At 34.2% G+C, this 21,837-nt stretch overlaps 1 long non-coding RNA gene across 1 annotated transcript; it reads left to right on the top strand.

Annotated features, from left to right (window-relative positions):
- The first annotated feature begins 451 nt into the window (after positions 1 to 451).
- LOC116565109 lies at positions 452 to 12,253 on the top strand. Its single transcript, XR_004275263.1, has 2 exons — positions 452 to 497; positions 12,166 to 12,253. It is a non-coding gene; the product is annotated as an uncharacterized LOC116565109 (long non-coding RNA).
- Positions 12,254 to 21,837: the final 9,584 nt, after the last annotated feature.

The following is a 21,837-nucleotide window of genomic DNA, read 5'->3' as shown; positions in this document are numbered from 1 at the left end:
TATTGTGGAAGATAGTATGGTGATTCCTCAAGGATCTAGAATTAGAAATACCATTTGACCCAGCAATCCCATTACTAGGTATATACCCAAAGGCTTATAAATCATTCTATTGTAAAGACACATGCACACATATGTTCATTGAGGCACTGTTTACATTAGCAAAGACTTGGAACCAACCTAAATGCCCATCAAAGGTAGACTGGATAAAGAAAATGTGGCATATATACAGTGTGGAATATACTATGCAGCCATAAAAAAGGATGACTTTATGTCCTTCCCAGGGACACGGATGAAGCTGAAAACCATCATTCTCAGCAAACTGACACAAGAATGGAAAACCAAACACTGCATGTTCTCACTCATAAGTGGGTGTTGAACAATGAGAACACAAGGACACAGGGAGGGAACATCACACACTGGGGCTAAGGGAAGGATAGCAGGGGGTGGGGGGATTTGGGAGGGTTAACATTAGGAGAAATACCTAATGTAGGTGGCAGGTGGATGGATGCAGCAAACCACCATGATATGTGTCTACCTATGTAACAATCCTGCGCCATCTGCACATGTATCACAGAACTTAAAGTATAATAAATAAATAAAAAAAGAAAGAAATAAGGAAAAGAAAAATCCCCCATGGAAGGTCGTAATTTTTCAGTGGCCTCCAATGAGATAACTTGTGTTAATAAATATAAAGAAAAAAAACGCCAAAAGCATAAGCTTCTTAAGTGTGAAAAATGGCTATCTTCAAAACTGAAACAGATGCCAGAACATGCTGCCTCCCAAATGTGGCAGTGGTGAACAGGCTCACAAAAGATTTCTCAGTTTACTTTTATTGAACTGTCTTTAATCTTCTACTATCTATAATATCTTTGACATATTTGCCAGGTTTAATTTTTGAATGGCAGACAAAAAGCTACTCCCCTATTTAAAAGAAAGGAGTCTGGGTTTCTTAGAAGAGCATCCAGGCACTCTCTTATCAGTCCCAACCATAGTAAAATTTCTTTATAAGCAACATTTTTAAAAGTAAGTGAAAAAGTTAGATAAAATTACAACATATATTGTAAAAAAATTCTTAATATAAAAATATACAGAATAAAAATACAAAGATGAACAACAATATATGGAGAAAAATGGCAAGGCATAGGAGCACAGCACTAAAAGAAAAAGAAATAAAATGGATAAAATGAATACTTTAAAATGTAATAATATATATAATGGGGAGAAATAGAAGAGCAGGGATAGTAATGGAGCATCTCTAAATCTCCATTTTTTATTTGACATTGAAACTAAGTAAGTATTCATACAATTGTAAAACAAAATAAAATTAACTTTTAAAAATATTTTCTATAGTTATCAATAATATAATACATAGTTTCAACTAGCTAGGGAGGTATGAACTTTTCCAACACAAAGAAATAAAACATATTTGAGATGATAGGTATGCTAATTATGCTAGTCTGATCACTGCACATTACTTGTACAGAAACATCACTATTTCATGTACAATTATTATTCATCAATTAAAATAATAAATAAAATTTAAAAAGGAAAAAGTAAATCTTAAAAACAACAGCAAACTGAAACAAATTATATCTTAACTGCTTATTGAGTTTTTGACAACTACACAAATATAAATTGATATAAGGTATTTTAAAGCAGAAAATTAGAGCATACATTCCAAGATGGATATAACTTAAGTACAAAATAAACTGTAAGAAAAACTTAAACGTTTTTACATAACCATAATTTACTATTAAAATGCTATTCTGAATATATTAGATATATTATCTATATATGAATATATATTTCTTATTTATATCCGAGTACATACGCATGTATATAAATTCAAAAACGTCAACTAAGTAATTACATTAATATCATTAAGAAACATGAGTTTTACTTATAGTAAAACTATAGAAAAGTATATAAAAAGTATATAAAATTATTATATTAATTAAAAGTTGGAAATAGATAAAATATATTGTAACCCTAAATTTGAATTTGACATATAAGTATGAACTCATGATGTATTTTCTTTAAAAATAAGCTAAAAGGCTTATCTATGTAAAAATTACATAGAATCTATAGAAAACATATACATACAATTGTGTATGTGCATTTATTTCTACATGCCCCCCATAAAGATCTAGAATCAATAACTTAGTGATAACCTAGGGTAACAGAAAGGTAATAAAGGAATTATTTTCTTTGTGGAAGAAGTCTGCTAATTATTAAATAAAGAAAAGATGGTACACCTAGAATATTGAATTTGCAGAATCTTGGCTAAAACTGTAGACCTACAATATATTATCAATAATTGCTAAAACCAGTAAGCAAAAAATGGAGGAGAATTTTACAATAAATAAATAGGATCAATTGAAGCCACTGATCTTACCATAGAACAAAGAGATACAGCTAAACATTATGTGTCTCCTAATTTGCTTCAAGAGGAGGTACACAGCACCAAATATTATATATTCTTGGAAGAAAATCAAACCTAAATCTGATCAAGCTTCTCCATCTAAATACTGGTTTATTGAAAATGGAACAAACTATACAAACAATGGGGGTTCAATCAGCCAAATCCAGGTGGCAGAGTAATCTACAAGAAAAATGTTCTGCTTCCTCAAACAACAAAAGGTGAAAAGAAATTATTTTTTAAGGTGTCTAAAAGACCTAAGAAACTCTATTAGTCAGGGTTCTCCAGAGAGACAGACAATAGAAGAGAAAGAACCAATAAGAGATGATGATGATAGATGATGGACAGATAGATAGATAGATAGATAGATGATAGATAGATACACAGATAGATACATAGTTAGATACATAGATAGATACATAGATAGATAGATAGATACATAGATAGATACACAGATAGACAGATAGGAGCGGGTTTATTTGGAAAATTGGCTCACATCATTGGAGAAACTGAGATGTCCCAGAGTAAATCATCTGTAAGCTGGAGAGCCAGGGATGCTGGTACTGTGGCTCAGTACAAGTCTGAAAGCCTCAGAACCAAGAAAGCTGATCGATGGTGTAATTCTCAGTCTAATGCTAAAAGCCCGGGAACCCAGGGGGCTGCTCATCCAAGTCCCAGAGTCCAAAGACTAGAGAGCCTGGGAATTCTCATGTCTAAGGGCAGGAGAAGTAGGATGTCTCCGTTCTAAAAAAAGAAAGGAAGAGTTTGCCTTTCCTCTGTTTTGTTGCTCTATCCAGGGTCCAGCTGATTAAATGGTGCCCACCCATGTGAGAGGAGGTCTTCCCCCCTCAGTCCATCAACCCACAGGCCAATCTTCTTTAAAGATACCCTGACAGACACACCCAGAGATAAGAATTTTACCAGTTATCCAAAGGTCCCTTAATCCAGTCAAACTGACAACCAAAATTAATCATTGAATAAACACATCAAACAAATTCAGTGAAAATGGATTATGGGTTCTGATTTGAACAAATTATGTAATAATAAAAAAGTTTCAATAATAAGTAGATATATGATAATTTATAAAAGTACTGTTAACACTCTTAGTTTATCCAGTTATTTGCATGATGTATAAAAATATATTTGACTACATTCACATTTGTTACATTATGAGCAATCCTGAAAAACAATTAGATATTTGCTGTAATATATTGAGATTAAAATGATAATTAAAGAAGATATGCATTATTATTTTATGGCTATAAAAGCCCTAGAACTGTAATGTGCTTATGAAAATGCATATTTTTAAAAGAGCATAATTTTCAGTTAGTATTAATGGCTTATGGCTGCTTATGTGCCTTTATGAAGTGAACATTATCTTATTGGTCTTTGAAGATAAAATTCTTAAAGAAATTTGAATTTTTCACATAATTTAATAGGTATTTTTAACCAATGGTGTTTTCCATGGCGATACATCTTAAGCAATTATAAATAGCTGGTGGAAAGTATATTTCGATAGATGGTGTTTATCCATGTGATTATACTGGACACACCCAGATAATTCAGTTCTCATTTCAACATCCTTAATCACATTTGCAAACCCTTTTACTATGTAAATTGTCATAGTCACAGGTTCTGAGGATTACAATGTGGATATGCTTGGGGAAGGAGAAATTATTCAGCCTACCGCACTATACTATGCTACTACACTACACTATACATTTACAATACACAATTTTTTGCAAATTATAAATACAAAGAAACTATTGATTATTCTTAAAATAATTACCAGCTTATATACCTCAATGTGTTCACCACTTTTTAGACAGAGTAAAATAGTATCACTTCTATTTTAGTCAATTTCTAATTCATTTTTTCATTACATGACAACAAATTTAAAAAGTGAGAATAAACAATCACAAGAAGACTACCAGGTGTCATTTTGATACGGGGTTATCATGAGGAAAGAGTTTCTCTACTTATTTGTGTATGACTTTAGAGGCTTGAGAAAATTTACTGTTTAACATTTTAGAGTTTTAGTTTAAAAAGAAAAGCAAATCATTTTCTGTAATTTTTATGTTGATTCGTTTATTTACTATGTGTCAGTTGCCAGTCTGAGAATGATATATATATATCTATATATCTATATATATATATATAGATATCATATATATATCATTATATATATAGTTTCCTCACTTGGATATACATATATATATATATATATATATATATATATATATATATAAAACATGTAAGTCATTGTGCACAATTTGATATTAAAACAATAATAAAATGAACTATTTACTAATAAATAATAAGCTTCTACCATTGTTAAACTTCAGTGACCTAGTTTTTCCTATCCATAAATGAGGATGTTTGGTATAAGTAAGGTTGGTTTAGTTTGCCAGGGTCCATGCCCTGCATAACCATTGTTTACAAACTCAACATAAATTTCAAGTGACCTACTATTCACTGTTGAGGTCAGATCCATAATCCAGACAGCCCTACCTCAGTTTAGATTCCTTCAAATATTCCAACTCTCCAATACACCAAAAATATGTGAATAATTACAAATTCAAAAAATCCCCACAAATATTCAAGGTGGACTCTCAGTTGTTAATAAGAGTGATTTAAAGAAGATGGAATTACCTGATGAGAAACTCTACATGCAAACATAAATATATTTATATATCTTCTATGTTATATAATGGAAATATTGTATGGATATACATGTGTATATATATATACATATATGCATAAATATATAGCTATACAAAATATAACAACAAAAAATTGGACAGGAGTGGTAGTGTGTGCCTGTGATTCCAGCTACTTGGGAGGCTGAAGTGGGAGGATCACTTGAGCCCAGGAGGCAGAAATTGCAGTGAGCAGAGATCACGCCACTGCACTCCAGCCTGAGCAGCAGAAAGAGACTCTGTTTCAAAAAATAAAATAATAATATAAAGCATTTACACTATTTAACTGAAAACCAATGTATGATAATATGAATATTTGTTATTGAAGTCTTTCTATGAAAAGATTAATAAAAGTAAAAATTGCATTATTTGACATGGCTTATCTTTTATATGTGAATTTATATCAATTATTCTCACAATATTAGATGTTAGAATATAAATTTAAGATTATTTGAAAGCAGGAAGAATAGATTATGTTAAATTATATCACATGAATGCAAAATAAATAGCTTAAAAATATTTACATAACTGCAGAAAAATTTCAAGAGAGATTACCACTCTTGAAACTTAAAAAGTTATAGCTTTGAGAAGTTATATAACTGCTCATTAGAATTTCAATTCTATTGATAGGTAGCCATAAAATGTGCTTTGATGTTTGCCTATAATTTTATATTTTTATTATATATATTTTTACATATATATAACAAAAATATATAAATATAATTTATAATAATAATTTATACGTTTTTATATTTTTTATATAAAAATTATAAAAAATAATTTATATATTTTTGTTGCTTTAAATTATTCCAGTAAGAGTGAGTTTCATATTTTTGCCCATACTTATTTCCACAAAATCTTATTTCTAAGAATTGAATAATTAAGAAGTTCATTCATTGGTAAAAATAGAAGTTATAATTATAATTTTTGCTTACAGGATTTTGTGAATTTCTACTTGTAAATTTCTTACTCCACCTTGCTTTAGTTATTGGCATATAGTTAATAATACAAGTAGATTTTAAGATTTTTAAGGGATATTTGGGCAAATAGATTTTTTTTTAAGATAGCAAAAAATTCCAAGAAAAAACAATCCAATTTTTTAAATGTGCAGAGGATTCAAATACATCTTTCTTCAAAGAAGTATGCAAATGCCCAAATAAGAACAGGAAAAGATAGCATCACTGATCATTAATAAAATACAAATCAAAAGTACAATAAGACGAGCAATGAACTCACACCGATTAGGATGATTATAATTAAAAAAATAAAACAGAAAATAACAAATGTTGAAAATGTGAAGAAATTGGAGTCCTTGTACATTGCTGTGGGAAATGTAAAATGGTGCAGCTACTGTGGAGAACAGCATGGCAGTTCCTAAAAAATTAAATAATATTACCATATGATGGATGGAGCATTTCACTTCAGAAAATACAGTTGTCCCTAAGTATCTTCAGAAAATTTGTTCTAGGCACCCCGGAGGATACCAAAATCTGTGGATACTCAAGTCCCTTATGTAAAATGGCGTAGAATTTGCATATAATTTATATACATCCTCCTTTATACCTTAAATCATCTCTGGATTACTTTTACCTAATACAACGTAAATGCTACATAGTCATTATACTGTGTTTTTTAATTTGTATTGTTTGCTGGTGTTTATTTTTATTGTTTTTCTTTTTTGAAAAACATTTTGGATCTGCAGTTTGCTGAATATGCAGATGCAGAGCCCACATAAACAGAATGCTGCTGATTGTTTACCACAAAAGAATTGAAAACAAGGGCTAAAACAGTTACCTGTGTATCAATAGATAAATAAGAGTGATACATACATACAATTGAATATAAATAAGCCTTAAAAAGGAATGAAATCTAGATACATGCTACAACTTGAATGAACCTTGTGGACAGTACACTAGGTGAAATAAGTTAGAGGTATTTTGTTCATACGAGGTAGAACGTAGCAAAGTCAAATTTATGGAAGCAGAAAGTAGAATAGAGGTTACAAAGGGCTAAGAGGAAGAAACAAATGACTTACTGCTTCATGAGGACAAAGCTTGTGTTTAAGATGATGGTAAAGTTCTAGACATAAAGTAATGGTGAGCAACAATGTGAATATTACTTAATGCCACTGAACTTTACACTTAAAAATGATTAAAATGATAAATATGATGCCCTCTTTATTTTACCATAATAAAAATCTTGAAAAATAACTTTATTAGCTTGAGAATAATGAGAGATATTTCTGTGTAATTTTTATTATTTGATTATTTGGCACTGTCTCTGTATATCCTTGAGTCCAAGAAGTGTAGTTTACATTTGCAAAGTCAACTGAGCTAGACATTTGTAAGGAATAAACACTATTTATTGTTTCATCCTAACAGTAAAAGTAATTCATATTTTAAAAATTCATATAAGATAAAATCAAAAAAGTAAATATTTAAGACAAAAAATATTGTCCCTCTCAATAATAATCATGTCTAGTATCTGGTGGATACTATTCCAAACATGACTTTTGAATATAATTTTAAAAGTTAACAAAGAAAATGTGGTACATATACACCTTGGAATACTGCACATCCATAAAAAAATGATGAGTTTGTGTCCTTTATAGGGACTTGGATGAATCTGGAAACCATCATTCTCAGCAAATTGACACAAGAATAGAAAGCCAAACACTGCATGTTCTCACTCATAGGTGGGTGTTGAACAATGAAAACACGTGGACTCAGGGAGAGGAGTGTCACACACCGGGGACAGCTGGGGGGATAGGGGAGAGACAGTAGAGGGTGGGAATGGGGGGGTAGGGAGGGATAACATGTGGAGAAATGCCAGATATAGTATGCACCTAAATCAAAATAAATAAATTTAAAAATAATTTAGGATGAAGGGATTCCTAATTTTTATACAAACATTTCTCTACAATAAAATATAACTAGTTCAGGATAAATCATACATTGGGCCTAAAAACAAGATTTAACAATATTTTAGAACATTGAAATCATCATATCTTTTCCAGCCACAATGGTATGAAATAAAGAATAAAACTCACAGAGGAAAATTTTCAAATATGTGCAAATTAAACAACATATTTCTGAGTAACCAATAGGTCAAGGACGAAATAAAAAGCGAAGAAAAAAGTATCTTGAAGCAAATGAAAATTTTTAAAAATGTAAAAACTTATTGAATACAGCAAAAGCAGTACTAAAAGGGGCGTCTGCAGCAATAAAACCTGCATGAAAAAAAAAGTAAAATAAAAACCCTAATGATACACCTCAAGGAACTAAAAAAAGAAGAACAAAGGAGGAAGAAAATAGAAAACTGAAGAAGAAATAAATGAAATAGAGACTGGAAAGACAATAGAAAAAAAAAAACTGAGAGTTGATTTTGAGAAAAGATTAAGAAAATGACAAATTTTTAGCTAGACTAAGGAAAAATGAGAAACAACTTAAATCAATAAAACTGTAAGAAAGGGCACATTAAGACTGATACCACAGAAATACAAAGGATTATAAGAGACTATTATGAACAATTTTACTCCAACACATTAGACAGCCTTGAAGAAATGGATAAATTTCTATCAACATACAGCCTTTCAAGACTGAATGATGAAGAAATCAAAAGTCTGAACAGACCAATAAAGTACAAAGGTATTAAATATGTAATCAAAACCTTTCCAACGAAGAAAAGCTTAGGACTAGATGGCTTTACTAATTAATTCTATCAACCTATTTAAAACTGATTCTTCACCAACTCTTCCAAAAAAAATTGACAAAGAGGGAACACTATTTTTTTTTTTTTTTTTTTTTGAGGCGGAGTTTCATTCTTGTTACCCAGGCTGGAGTGCAATGACTCAATCTTGGCTCACCGCAATCTCTACCTCCTGGGTTCAAGCAATTCTCCTGCCTCAGCCTCCCGAGTAGCTGGGACTACAGGTGTGTGCCACAATGCCCAACTAATTTTTGTATTTTTAGTGGAGACGGGGTTTCACCATGTTGACCAGGATGGTCTAGTTCTCTTGACCTCATCCACCCTCCTCGGCCTCCCAAAGTGCTGGGATTATAGGCATGAGTCACTGCGCCCAGCCAAGAGGGAACACTTTTAAACTTATTTGATAAAGCCAATTACTGTTATGCTAAAGACTAATAAGGAGACTACAGAAAAAAAATTATAGGCCCTAATCCCTGATAAACACACAGGCAAAATCCAACAACATACTAGCAAACTAAATTTAAAAGCACAATAGTAGGATAATACACCATGATTACATGAAATTTATCCTTAGGATGCTAGAATGGTTCAATCAATAGAGAAGATATATCACATGAACAGCATGAAGTATAAAAAATATGGTCATCTCAATAGACACAGAAAACGTATTGGATAAAATTCAACATCCTTTTACGAGTAAAACTCAACAAATTAGGAATAGAAGAAACACCTCAACATAATAAAAGTTATGCATGTCAAGTTCATAAGTTCAGTGTCAACAATTAAAAGCTGAAATGTTTTTCTTTGAGATCAGAAACAAGACAAAGGTGGTCACTTTAACTGCTCTTACTCAGCATAGTACTGGAAGTCCTTACAGAGACATTATACAATGGAGAAGAAAAAGACATTCAAATCAGAAAAAAAAATAATTGTTGATATTTGCAGATGACATGGTCTTATATATAGAAACCTCAAAAGACTTCATCAAAAAAAAAAAAAAAAAACCTGTTAGAACTAATTCAGTAAACTTGTAGGATAAAAAGTCAACATACAGAAAATAGTTGCATTTTTATAGCAAGAAATTATGTGAAAATGTGGAAGGCAGGACTAACTTTCAGCTGCCATTCAGATAAACAGAGAAGCTTCTGGAGAACCACACGGGGAACTTTTGCTCCAAGAACTATGGCAGGAACATACTGGGAAAGCCAAGAAAATCCACCAACTCTTTGAAGGAGGTGGATTGCTACTGCAGGCTCTGTGGGACAGCCAGGGGATTGTAAATCAGCTTGCTTTTCCAGCTAGGAGGCTTATAGCCTGGGGCAAGTTCTCAGTCTTTCTCACCAGCTGCCTGGAAATAAACCCAGTGCTGTTGTGAGGGCACAGTGGGAGTGAGAGCAACCTTTTGGCTACAGGTGTTGTGGGAGCTGAGGGAGGCCTGTGACCACTGGCTTTCCTCCACTTCCCTGGCAACCCGTGTCACACAGCAGAGGCAGCCATACGCCCCTAGAAACATAACTCCATTGGCCTGACAACTACATCCCCATTCCCTACAGAAGCCACCTGAATCTCCACCAAACGAGAGTCTGAGCTCAGATACACCTAACCCTGCCACCACCTGATGGTCTTTCTCTACTCAACCTGGTAGCAAAAGAAAAAAGGCATAATGCCTTGGGAGCTCTATGGCCCCATCTGACCCTAGGGTAAGCTTGTATTCTCCCTATACAACAGCAGCTGATGCATTCTTGAAAACGCCACCTCCTGGCTGGAGGCTAACCAACACAAAACCAAGTATGCTTAACAAAAATACAACCAAGGATCCTCACAAAGTCCACTTAACTCCTCTGTTACCTCCACGGGAGCAAGTGCTGAGAGACCTGAAGACAGATCGCATCGCAGGTCTCTTTGTAGACACTACCCAGATAACAGTCTGAAGCCCAGTAGCTCTGCTGGGTGGCTAGATTCAGAAGAGAAATAACAATCACTGCAGTTCAGATCTCAGAAAGTCCCACCACTAGGGGAAAGCATAGAGCCCCACATCAAGTTAGTACCCCATGGAACAAAAAAATCTGAAGAGCAGTCCTTGAGTCCCAGATCTTCTTTCTGGCACAGTCTACCCAAATAGAAAGGAACAAGAAAAACAATTCTGGTAATATGACAAACAAGGTTCTGTAACAACCCAAAAATATCACACTAGCTTACCAGCGATGGATCCAAACCAAGACGAAATCTCTAAATTGCCAGAAAAAGAATTTAGAAGGGCAACTATTAAGCCAATCAAGGAGGCACTAGAGAAAAATGAGTCCAACTTATATAAATTAAAACAATTATACAAGGTATGACTGGACAAATCTCTAGTGAAATCAATAGTATAAATAAAAAACAATCACAACTTCTAGGAATAAAGAACACACTTAGAGAATTGCAAAACGCACTGGAAGTCTTAGCAATAGAATTGAACAAGTAGAAGAAAGAACTTCAGAGCTTGAAAGCAAGTTTTTGAATTAACCCAACCCCACAAAGTTAAAAATATATATATAAATTTAAAAAATGAACAAAGCCTCCAAGTAGTTTGGGATTATGTTAAATGACAAAACCTAAAAATTATTGGTGTTCCTGAGGAAGAAGAGAAATCTTAAAGTTTGAAAAACATATTTGAGGGAATATCTGAGGAACACTTTCTCAGCCTTCTTAGAGATCTAGACATCCAAATACAAGAAGCTCGAAGAGCACCTGGGAAATTTATCACAAAAAGACCATCACCTAAGCACATAGTCATCAGGTTATCTGAAGTCAAGACGAACGAAAAAATCTTAAGAGTTGTGAAGCAAAAGCATGAGGTAACTACTGAAGGAAAACCTATCAGGTTAACAGTAGATTTCTCAGCAGAAACCCTACAAGCTAGAAGGAATGGGGGCCCTATCTTTAAGCTCCTTAAACAAAACATTTATCAATCAAGAATTATATATCTAGCAAGGCTAGCCTTCATAAATGAAGGGAAGACAGTCTTTTTCAGACAAATAAATGCTGAGAGAATTCACCACTACCAGTCAGCACTACAATAACTGCTGAAAGGAGCACTAAATCTTGAAACAAATTCTCAAAATATGCCAAAATAGAATCTCCTTAAAGCATAAATCTCACAGGGCCTATAAACCAACAACACAATGAAAAAAAATAAAAATTATTCAGCAGGTGTTGAACAATGAGAACACGTGGACACAGGAATAGGAACATCACACACTGGTGCTGTTGAGGGGTGGGGAGGCTAAGGAAGGGATAGCAGGGGGTAGGAGGATTAGGGAAGGATAACATTAAGAGGAATATCTAATGTGGCGACAGGGGTATGGATGCAGTACACCACCATGCCATGTGTATACCTATGTAACAATCCTGCACTATCTACACATATACCCCAGAACTTAAAGTATAATTTAAAAAAAGAAAAAGAAAATGCATAATGGCAGAATGGAGGAAAATTCACCAACCAAGTATCTGCTATCTTCAAGAGACTCACCTGAAAAATAAAATCTCACATAAACTTAAGGTAAAAGGGTGGAAAAAAATGTTTTGTGCAAATGGACACCAAAACTGAATAGGAGTCCTATTACTACATCAAACAAAACAAACTTAGCAGCAACAGCCATTTAAAAAAAAGCAAAGAGGGACACTGTTTAATAATGAAAGGTCTAGACCGGGAGTGGTGGCTAATGCCTACAATCCCAGCACTTTGGGAGGCAGAGGTGGTTGGATCACCTGAGTTCACAAGTTCAAGACCAGCTTTCCAACATAGTCAAACCCTGTATCTACTAAAAATACAAAAATTAGCTGGGTATGGATGCAGGCACCTGTAATCGCAGCTACTAGGAAGGCTGAAGCAGGAGAATCACTTGAATCCAGGAGGCAGATGTTGCAGTGATGAAAGATCGCACCATTGCACTCCAGCCTGCACAAGAGTGAGACTCTTGTCTCAAAAAAAGTAATAATAAATAATAGGATAAATAAGTAGTAAAAGATCTAGTCAAACAGGAAACTATCAGAACTCTAAATATATATGCACCTAACACCAGAGATCCCAAATTTATAAAACATTTGCTACAAGACCTAAGAAATGACATAGCAACACATTAAGAGTGGAGGACTTCAATACTCCATTGATAGCACTAGACAGGTCATCAAGACAGAAAGGCAGCAAAGAAACAATGGACTTAAACTATACCCTAGAACAAGTGAACTTAACAGATATTTACAGAACATTCCACCCAACAACTGGAAGTGTTGGTTTATAGGACTACTGATTTGGGTACACTAATTTTGTATCCTGAAACTTTGCTGAATTAATTTACCAGTTCTAGGAGCTTTTTGGATGAGTCCTTGGGGTTTTCTAGGTGGATGATCATGTCATCAGCAAACAGCAACAGTTTGATTTCCTCATTACTGATTTGGATGCCCTCTTATCTGATTGCTTTGGCTAAGACTTCCAGTACTATGTTGAATAGAAGTGGCAAAAGTGGACATTCTTGTCTTGTTGCAGTTCTCAGGGGGATTGTTTTCAACTTTTTTTCATTCAGTATAATGCTGGCTGTGGGTTTGTCATAGATAGCTTTTATTATCTTAAGGTATGTCCCATTTACGTTGATTTTGCTGAGGGTTTTAATCACAAAAGGATACTGGATTTTGTCAAATGCTTTTTCTGAATCTGTCAAGATAATCATGTGATTTTTGTTTTTAATTTGTTTATGTGGTGTATCACATTTATTGACTTCTTAATGTAAAACCAACCCTGCCTCCCTTACATAAAACCTACTGATCATTGTGGATTATCTTTTTGAAATGCGTTGTATTAACTATTATTTTCCTGAGGAGTTTTGCATCTTTGTTTATCTCGGATATTAGTCTGTAGTTTTATATTTTTGTTATGTCCTTTCCTGATTTTGGTATTTGGGTGATATTTCATAGAATGATTTAGGGTGAACTCCCTCCATTTCTATCTTTTCGAATACTGTCAATAGAATTTGTACAAATTCTACTTTGAAAGTCTGGTAAGATTCAGCTGTGAATCCTTCTGGTCTTGAGGGGTTTTTGTTGTTGTTTTTGATAACTTTTTAATTACCATTTTAATCTCACCGCTTATTATTGGTCTGTTCAGAGTTTCTGTTTCTTCCTAGCTTAATCTATGAGGGTTATATATTTCCAGTAATTTATCCATCTCCTCCAGGTTTTCTAGTTTGTGTTTGGAAGCATGTTCATAGTAGTCTTGAATGATCTTTTGTATAGCAAAAACAAGACAGGTGCAGTGGCTCACACCAGTAATCGCAACACTTTGGGAGGCTGAGGTGGGTGGATCATGAAGTCAAGAGTTCGAGACTAGTCTGGCTAACATAGCAAAACCCTGCCTCTACTAAAAATATTAAAAAATTAGCTGGGTGTGGTGATGTGCACCTCTAATCCCAGCTTCTTGGGAGGCTGAGGTGGGAGAATCATGTGAACCTAGGAGGTGAAAGTTGTAGTGAACCAAGATCTCACCATTGCACTCCAGCTTGGGTGACAGTGCAAAACCCTGTCTCAAAAAAATAAAAAAAAAAAAAAATTTAAAGCAAAAAAGACCATATCTAGCAGGAGAACATTACCCAACTTCCGACTATACTATAAGGGCATAGTCACCAGAACAGCATTGTATTGGCATAAAAATAGGTATATAGACCAATGGAACGGAATAGAGAACTCAGAAATAAAGCTAAGTGCTTACGGTCAACTGATCTTCCATAAAGCAAGCAAAAATATAAAGTGGGGAAAGGACACTCTATTGAACAAATTGTCCTGGGATAATTGGCAAGCCACATATAGAAGAATAAAACTCAATCTTCATCTCTCACCAGATACAAAAATCAACTCAATGTGTGTCAAAGACTTAAATATAAGACCTGAAACCATAAAAATTTTAGAAGATAACTGTTGAAAAACCCTTCTAGACATTGGCTTAGGCAAAGACTTCATGACCAAGATCCTAAAAAGAAACACAACAAAAACAGAGATAAATTGATAGGACTTAATTAAACTAAAAACCTTTGACACAACAAAAGAAATAATCACAAAGTAAACAGAAAATCTACATAGTGGGAGAAAAATCTTAGCAATCTATACATCCAACAAAGGACTAATATCCAAAATCTACAAGAAACTTAAACAAATCAGCAAGAATAAAACAAACAGTCCCATTAAAAAGTGGGCTAAGAACCTGAACAGACAATTCTTAAAAGAAGATATACAAATGGCCGACAAATATATGAAAAAATGCTCAACATCACTAATTATCAGGGAAATGCAAATTAAAACCACAATGTGATACTATCTCACTCCTGCAAGAATGGCTTGTGTGTGCATATATGTGTGTGCATATGCTTTTGTGTGTGGGGGTGCACATGAGCATACATATACATGGTGGGGGATTAAAAGTGGTTGTAGGTTGTGTTTCTTGTTAAGTGTATGTTTCAGTTTTAGGTTCTGACTCCTCTGATTTTTTAAAGCAATAAGCAGAAACACAACTATACATGCTGCCGCTTCATTTGCCCCATATCTCCTGTGTTTTGTTAGTTAGATTATAAACTTTACCATGTCTAGTTTGTGAATGTTATATTTTCTTATGCTATTATAAATCCCCCATCAGTGTGACTTAGTTTTATACATAAGTCAATCTAGTGCTCAGCATTTAACTTTTGTATTTGGGGGTACTATAGCTTGATTCAAATCATAGTTCTCTCTGACTTTCACTATTAAATAGTTTGGTCTGGAAAGTTGTATGTGATCCAAACTCCTTGAGTGCACATATGGCACATATGTTTGAAAACGTGTCTATTCCTTCACACCGAATAACATCTTCAACCACCATATTTTATGTTCTATGTACCTCCATAGGCATTGCTCCACACAGCTTGTTATCAAAGTCTGCTCTAAAGAAAAGTTTGTATCCAACCTTCACAGATTATTTGCTTTTCATATTTGACTGTTCTAAGTACATTCTTTAGCCAAAAAGTGTAGTAATGTCATGAGGATACACTTTGGTGTTATTTTTTAAATCAATTTTTTTCCTACCACTACACGGTGTTAATTTACAGGTTTACATTTGTTCTTTATTTCAGGAAAATGTCTGCATTTATCTTAGCATAGCTTATTTGCCTACTGTTTCATTTGTTTAAATCTCTTGTTCAGAAACACCAACGGATAGTGACATCAGCAAGATGACAGAACAGGAGGCTCCCAACCTTTCCTCCCAGAAACACACAAAATAAACATCTACACATACATCAGTTTCCTCGGAGAGAAAGCCAGAAGTTAGTTGAGAGATTTCCACACATTGGGCAACTGAGAAACTATATACACTGGAAAAGTGTTGAAAAGTTGAGGCACCACCCCCACCTCAACCACAGTACATTGCAATGGGAAGGAATTCTCAAAGGCTTAGCTTCTCCCTAACAAGTGAAGGGATTGCACCACAGATAGCGCATCCCAAGTTTTGCTGTTCTTCTCCACGGAGGGTATGTCTCTGAATCACCTAACTCTGGGAGTGGAAAAGACAAGAGGTGGTTTTAAGTGGGTGAATGTGCACTTCCAGCAGCTCTACCCCAGAATCAGTGCAGAGAGAATGTGATAGAATACCCAGCTTCCAGTGTCCCCTAGAGTGGATTTGTCTGCCTACTTTCCCAGCTGCTGCGTGAGGGCTAAGCTTCTAATGAACTTGCCTCTGGAACTGGAACAGATAAGGCAGGTAGACAGTGAGCTCCAGGAGCCAGAATGGATAGTATGTGAGCACGTTCATTTGGTGGCTTCTCTCCACCAGCTTCCTACACAGATAAAAGCAGAATTGCAGGTTCTTCTTGGAAAGAGTTTTTGCAGGCATCGGGCACCTCAACTGTAATAGTTCCCATCCAAGAGCCAGTTCAGAAGTCACCTTATTCTGTTGATGGGGCTCTGCCTCCATGAGTCTCCCTGGAAGGCAGACAACAAAGAAGTGGGTTTCTTTGTTTTTTAATATATTTATTTTATGGCATTTCTCCCCATGTTATCAGAATGGGAAAAAATTTTTGCAATCTACCCATCTGACAAAGGGCTAATATCCAGAATCTACAAAGGACTAAAACAGATTTACAAGAAAAAAACAAACATCCCCATTCAAAAGTGGGCAAAGGAGATGAACAGACACTTTTCAAAAGAAGACATCTATGAGGACAACAAACATATGAAAAAATGCTCATCATCACTGGTCATTAGAGAAATGCAAATCAAAACCACACTGAGATATCATCTCACACCAGTTAGAATAGTGATCATTAAAAAATCTGGAGACAACAGATGCTGGAGAGGATGTGGAGAAATAGGAACACTCTTACACAGGTGGTGGGAGTGTAAATTAGTTCAACCATTGTGGAAGGCAGCGTGGGGATTCCTCAAGGATCTAGAAATAGAAATTCCATTTGAACCAGCAATCCCATTACTGGATATATACCCAAAGAGCTATAAATTGTTCTACTATAAAGACACATGCACACATATGTTCATTGCAGCCCTGTGTACAAGAATTGGTTTTTAAATGAGTGCATTTCCATCAGCAATGTCCCCAGGCTCAGGGTGTGCAGTCTCAACCAGGGTGAAGGGATTTGCCAGAAATTCTCTCCCAGGCTTAGGGCAGAGTGAATGGAATATAAACTCTGGCTCTCAGATTCTCCCCAAAGATAGAAGGCACTGGAACACACATCTAACACCCAAATTTTTTGAACTGCATTTTGAGAAACTGGCGAAGGTGTGAAGAAAAGAGAATCTCTGTAGGCCGTTGAGGAGAATGTAAATTGGTAAAAATTTATATTATGGAAAGAGTATAGTGGTCCCTCCAAAATTAAAATTGGACCACCACAACCTAGCCATCACCTGAAAGAAAAATAAACCAGCACCTCATAGAGATATTTGTTCTTCCATGCTCTTTGCACCATTATCATAATAGCCAAAATATGGAAACAATCTGCTAGAGGCATGCAATTTTTTTTTTTTTTGAGACATGGTCTTACTCTATCACTCAGGCTGGAGTGCAGTGGTGTGATCCTGGCTCACAGCTACCTCTGCCACACAGGTTCAAGCAACCCTCCCATCTCAGCCTCCAAGTAGCTGGGACTATAGGCATGCATCACTGCAGCCAGCTATTTTTTGTAAAGACAGGGGTTTCCCTATGTTGCCCAGGCTGGTCTCGAACTCCTGGGCTCAAGTGATCCACCCGCCAGCGTCTTCCAAAGTGCTGGAATTACAGTCATAAGCCACCACACCAGCCCTGAATGAATAAATTTTAGTATAAATATATATTAATATGCATATATTTATATATATGTGTATATATGTATACATGTACATACACACATACACATACACACAATGGAGTATTATTCTGCCTTAAAAAGGGAGATACAGCCATTAGTGACAACGTAGATGAACTTGGAGGATATTATATTAAGTGATATAAAGTAGGCACAGAACAAAAAGAACACTGCAAGATATAATTTATATGCAGAACCTAAGAAAAGTAGAATACAAAGAAACAGAATAGAAATAGAACAGAATGATTATCACAGAGGAGGGGAGGGAGAGGACACGTGGATATATAGGTCAAAAAGTACAAACTTGCAGTGATATAGGCTGAAGAAGTCTGGAGCTCCAAGGTAAAGCATGCAGGCTATAGTTAGTAATATTGTATTGTACACTAAAAATTTGTCAAGAGAGTAGATTCTAGGTGCTCTCACCATACACGACACACACACAGACATACACACACACACACACACACACACACACACACACACAGTAACCGTGTAAGGTGATTGATATCTTAATTTGCTTGACTATGATGAATCGTTTGACTATGTGTATGTCTATTAAAATATCATGTGTACACTTTAAATATATACAGTATTATTTTTTAAATAGAACACTGGTATACGCATGTGTTAAACTCCTTTTCTCTGTCTCATTTATCATCTTTTATCCATTTATTCATTTTTTCCCTAGGTTTTGTTTTATTTTGTTTCCTAGGTTTTCATAAGTTTGGCTTATGTGGTTTTAGTCATTTTTTATAAAATAATTTTATTCTCTGCAATTCTTTTTATTTCATCTATCCTGAGAGAGATCAACTCGATTTTCTCTACTTGCTATATTGTAATCTCTTCCTTGAACCACTGTGTTTCATTTTTGCACCCCTCCATTTTTTTTTGATATTAAGGGAGAGTCATAGTGTCTGCAGTTTTCTTTGATACTAAAATAAACTACATTTTTTTTCTAAAATAGTCATGATTTCATTGATTAATTACTTTTATGATATGTTCTTTATCTGAATTTTGCTTATGCTCTTCTCTGCCTCTCTTCTTTTCTTTTCTTTTCTTTCTAATTTAGAAATTTTTCGAGCCCCAGTCAAGTATGAATTCCTCTGGTATTATTACATTTGAGTGTGGCAAAGTACTCTGTATACAGCTGTGGTGCATTTGTATAAGTGTGCATGCATCATGTTCTAGTGGAGAGAGAGGCAGCTATCACAGTCTGCAGGTGTTATGATGAGGGTTTATTATCTTTAATATCATGTCAATAAATGGTTTGCTTTGGAAGCTGGTACCTTTCGTCATTCACACTGCACAGTAGTGGTCCGGTGGCCCATAGAGTTATTGAGTTTAAGTTGCAGTTGTGTTTTTCTTTGAAAAAAGCAGGTAACTTTTAGGATATTTTATTATTTTTCTCTGTAAAATTGGAAATAGATTGTGGAGAAAAAAAAAAAAACCTGGCTTCATTTGATTGTTTGACCCATGGTTTTGCAATTTTTAATAACTCTTGAAAAGTCTTGAATGGGATTCTTACAAAAGTCTTATTTTTTAAAAAAATGTTTGCATATTTGCTTCTTTTTGCCTAAAATCTGTGCGAAAGAATGAGCTAGAAAATGACTGTGTAAAACATAATTAAAGAGAGTGAGGTAGTAGACATTTGGGAACATTAAGTTATTCAAGGCAATAAGTTAGTAAAACTTCCATTTTCTTTTACATTGTTATTTCAAGAAAACATTATTGAAGTAATTGCTACAGCAAACACAGCACATAGCATTATAAACATTCTCATTCAGTTTCAAATCTGGTTTTGGACATAGTCTATATATTTTAAAACAGTACAAGAAAACTGCATATCTAGACAGAAAATCAATTGAAAAGTTTTCTAGTAGTAATTTTTCTACTTTGCTTGCTATGCAATCAAAATTACAAAATCAGCTACTCGTCCTCAATTCTAATTAAAATAAGTTTTAACATATACTTCTACATACCTTAGTATCATTCACAAAAATAAACTTGGTTTGACTGAAATTGAGGCAATCTTTAAAAGGTTTTGATTACATTGGCACAGCTGTAGTGGTAAGTTGTAAAAGACCTAGATATACACTTTGGCTTAGTGAGGATATTTTCAGCCACTTAGGAAACATGGAAATGTGAGATTTATAAATTTAATTAAAATAGATGAAAATACAGTATTACTTATAAAGCTTTATGGTGATACTTTTTCTGCAATTTTTTTCTCTAGAATCTTAAAATTGTGTCTTTATATTACTCACTTTTATTTAATAATTTCTATTGCTTTTCTGCTAGAACCAAAACTTTCTTTTTGTAAATCATTCTAGTTTATAAGGCATGAATACTATAAAAATTTGAAACATTAGCATATCATATTGATAGACTAGAAATAATATACTTTATTTGCAAATATATCGATTTTTTTCTCTTTTGGGGATTTGAAATTTCTAATCGTTGTGAAAATATGCTTTAAGTATTGCATAACAGGAATTAACACTAGACCAAGAGATTTTTAAAGCAGGAATACTAATTCAGGAAAATCCTGAATTTCCAATAGTATCGCATAGTGGTTGTGATTAACATAATTTTTTTCTTACAGCTTATAAAAATATTAGAATAATTTAATATACAATATATGGGTCTAAACTCTACATTGGATTATGTTTTTGCATTAGTTTCAAAAACAAACAATTATGATTATTAAATTATTAGAAATATTTGCATCATCATCCTAACCATAACATTTCATTAAAATATTTTGCAGATATGCTCTGCACATCAATTTTCAAGACGAGACATTCTGGGCTAATGTTAGTGATTTTCATTGTCTGAAGCTCTGCTTACCTTTCCCCAGAACCAAATATGAATAACTGACAAATAAAGTTGCTTCAAGATGATAATTACCAGAAGGATGAGAGATAAATCTAATGTTATAGTAGTGTGGTAAAGCTGGTTTGCACTGGCTTTCCCATTGCACATTTAATGATGTTACATTGAGAGCTTGAAATCAGCCATCGTAGGAATATTTACAACATGAGAATCAGGAAATGCTATAGACCAGAGCTTTTAAACAAAAGTAAAACCAGAGAGATCTGGTTATTAAACATTTGCCAACATACCATTGCCTAATCACTTCAAGGAAAAATGGAATTTTACATTAATTCGGGTTGTATGTATTGGGGGGTGATAGTCTGTTGAGTCTGTGGAAATACCAATATACCACCAACACTTAGTAAAGACTGTGAAAAAACCTGCTAATTATAAAATGTCACCTAGGAGCCAAGCCACAAGTCATTCAGTAGTTTCATTTCTTTGATTAATTGCCTTCTAGGCTCTGTAGCATACAACTTGAGCTTTAGAAATCTGCACAAAGCTGGAAGGAATTCTTGTGAATCCTACAGCTAACCATTCCTAGCTATGTTACTTTAAGAAGGTTCTTTGCTATTTCTAGATCTATTGCCTAATGGATTTTGCCAGGTGGGTGGTGTCCAGATATACATATAATCTTAGAGGACTTGAATAGAAAAGATCAAAGGCTTTGGACAGTTCATACATGCATAATAAATTGCATTTTAAAAAGGATAAATTAAAATACTTATTCCTTTTGCCTTATGTCATTTCCATTCTGTTGACATTAATTTTGTTATATTTG

The sequence above is a fragment of the Sapajus apella genome, unplaced genomic scaffold (assembly GCF_009761245.1).
Source record: "Sapajus apella isolate SASKATOON/1434 unplaced genomic scaffold, GSC_monkey_1.0 scaffold39, whole genome shotgun sequence".
Taxonomy (NCBI): Eukaryota; Metazoa; Chordata; class Mammalia; order Primates; family Cebidae; genus Sapajus; species Sapajus apella.
Note: the sequence above shows the minus strand (reverse complement) of the source record. Positions and strands in the feature narration are given on the sequence as shown.